The sequence below is a fragment of the Aplysia californica genome, unplaced genomic scaffold (assembly GCF_000002075.1).
Source record: "Aplysia californica isolate F4 #8 unplaced genomic scaffold, AplCal3.0 scaffold00874, whole genome shotgun sequence".
Taxonomy (NCBI): domain Eukaryota; kingdom Metazoa; phylum Mollusca; class Gastropoda; order Aplysiida; family Aplysiidae; genus Aplysia; species Aplysia californica.
The window spans coordinates 253,424-255,552 of record NW_004798144.1 but is presented as its reverse complement, the minus strand read 5'-3'; the positions used below and the strand labels follow the sequence as shown (position 1 = coordinate 255,552).

At 41.8% G+C, this 2,129-nt stretch overlaps 1 long non-coding RNA gene across 1 annotated transcript; it reads right to left on the bottom strand.

Moving 5' to 3' along the window:
• Nucleotides 1-458: 458 nt before the first annotated feature.
• Nucleotides 459-2,129, bottom strand: LOC118478716. Its single transcript, XR_004859244.1, has 2 exons — nucleotides 1,985-2,129; nucleotides 459-579 (listed from the first exon to the last, which is right to left on the bottom strand). It is a non-coding gene; the product is annotated as an uncharacterized LOC118478716 (long non-coding RNA).

Here is a 2,129-nt window from a genome sequence, read left to right as displayed (position 1 = left end):
AAAAAACAAAGAAAAATAATAGGAAACAGACTCCCCTACCCCTACTTCCGCGTCTCAAGAAGGGAAATAAAGAAAAAGGAAAAAAATTAACCAAAAAGCCTCATTAAAAATTCAAATAAAAGCAAAAACATGAAACAAAACAACAACAAAAATTTGAAACACCAGGCTTGAGTTAAAGTTAAAGCACAACAAAACAAAGATAAGATTGCAATTCCCCACGAAATATCAATGTAAAGGTGCGCATAGCAGCTCAGCGAACCTGAGTGCTACAGAGACGTTTCTTTAGTTCTGCCTCCTCGTTAGCATATTATTACTAGCAAGTGAAACAGGCCATATATATCCAAACAACCTCTGTGCACCTCCTGTCATTTCCCCCACTTCTGTGGCCTGTCTGGATTCATCCATTCATTTTACCACCAGCCCCAGAAGTAGTTTCCATTGTTCTTCTTTTCTTCATCCTGTCTCCTCTGTCGATCCTGCTCCCTCTGTCTCCTCCTCTCTTCCTCCTGTCTTCTCCTTTCCTCCTGCCGCCTTTCCCTTTCAGCCCGTCTCTCCTCCAAAAGCCTTTGGAAGAGGGATCTGAAAGAAGGATAGAAAGAAAATAACATACTATTCATTCATCCTTTTCATGTTCAGAACGTTGACGTGCACTATGGCATCATTAATTATTGTGTTGATGTGCTTTTTTTTCTTTACTCAAACCTGAAACAAATAAGCACTATGGCGTGTGCAAAGAAGCACAAGAGACTTTCGTTATAATCTCAGTCGATATAATGCTTGACTATAACATAGGGGCTCCAGTGGCTAAGTGAACAGAGCGTTCAGACTCAAAGTAATATCAAACAAAAAAGTGTTGGTGACATAGGGTTTAGATTAGTGGTCACCAGGGGTGTCCTTCAGCACGACACGACATCCCTAGCTCGGAAAACAGGATGCTGCACAGGAGCGACCAGCAATGACAGACATCATGTTTGTGAAGTTGTCCTGTTCTGGTGAATTTATGTATGTTTTTACGTATGTATAATTTATGCATGTATGTATTTTTGTAATTATGAATGTATGTAGTATGTAGAAAAGTAAAGACATGCTTGCCACTCTAACCCACATTTCACCATGGGGAACAATATAATATGTAATTACTTTAAAAAATTTTTATATGACATTGACAGAGATTCACATCCCCAAATGAGCAGTCTTGAACGTGGGTTGTTATGGACGTTTTCAAGGCTCTCCTCTCACTAGGTGCAGTCCTATCATCAGAGATGAACATAACCAGCTTCTGTAGTAGAGAAGGTAGGCATTTCGCCGACGCGTGCAAAAGATCCGAGTTCGATTCTCGAATGGGGAGAAATTTTTATCGAGTATCTCGGTCTTTCTGAAGGGACTTTGTACTCCTCTCAGTCCGGGTTGGCCCTGACAGGCAGGGTCGATGCCCACATCCTATATGATCTAAAGTGTGTCGACAGGGTATACATTTAAAAAATGTGCGTTAAAGTCGCAGGTCGAATGTCACAATAATCCACCAGTGTTCTACAGGTTTTTTTTGTCTTAAATCCACATCACATTAAACCAAAAATAAAATTTAATGTAACAGGCCTATACTGCGTACTTCGCGCAATCGTATGACCTTATGCAGTTTTGAGCGCCGTGAAACTTTTACAAACAACAAAACATTAAACCAAAGGGTATACAAATCCTACGAAGACACAAACAGGGGCTGAGGGAGAGAGATGCACAGAGAAAGATGCATAGAGACAGAGACAGGGAGGGGGGTACAGAGAGACAGAGACAAAGATACCGGTATAGAGAGACAGAGATACAGTGACATGACATGAAGAGACTATACAGAGAGACAGAGACAGAGACAGAGATACAGGGAAAGAGATACAGAGATACAGGGAAAGAGATACAAAGATACAGGGAAAGAGATACAGAGGGACAGAGATACAAAGTGACAGACAAATGTGGGCAGCAATTGACTTACCTCAAGCATCGAATAAATTCCCGACGGTTAGTGAGGAAAGGGTAGCAGTCACTCAGTGATGAAGGCCGGTTGTCAACAGTGGTTGTGGATGCTTGTGTGGTTGGTGGCTGGGTGGTTGGTGGTTGGGTGGTTGGTGGTTGGGTGG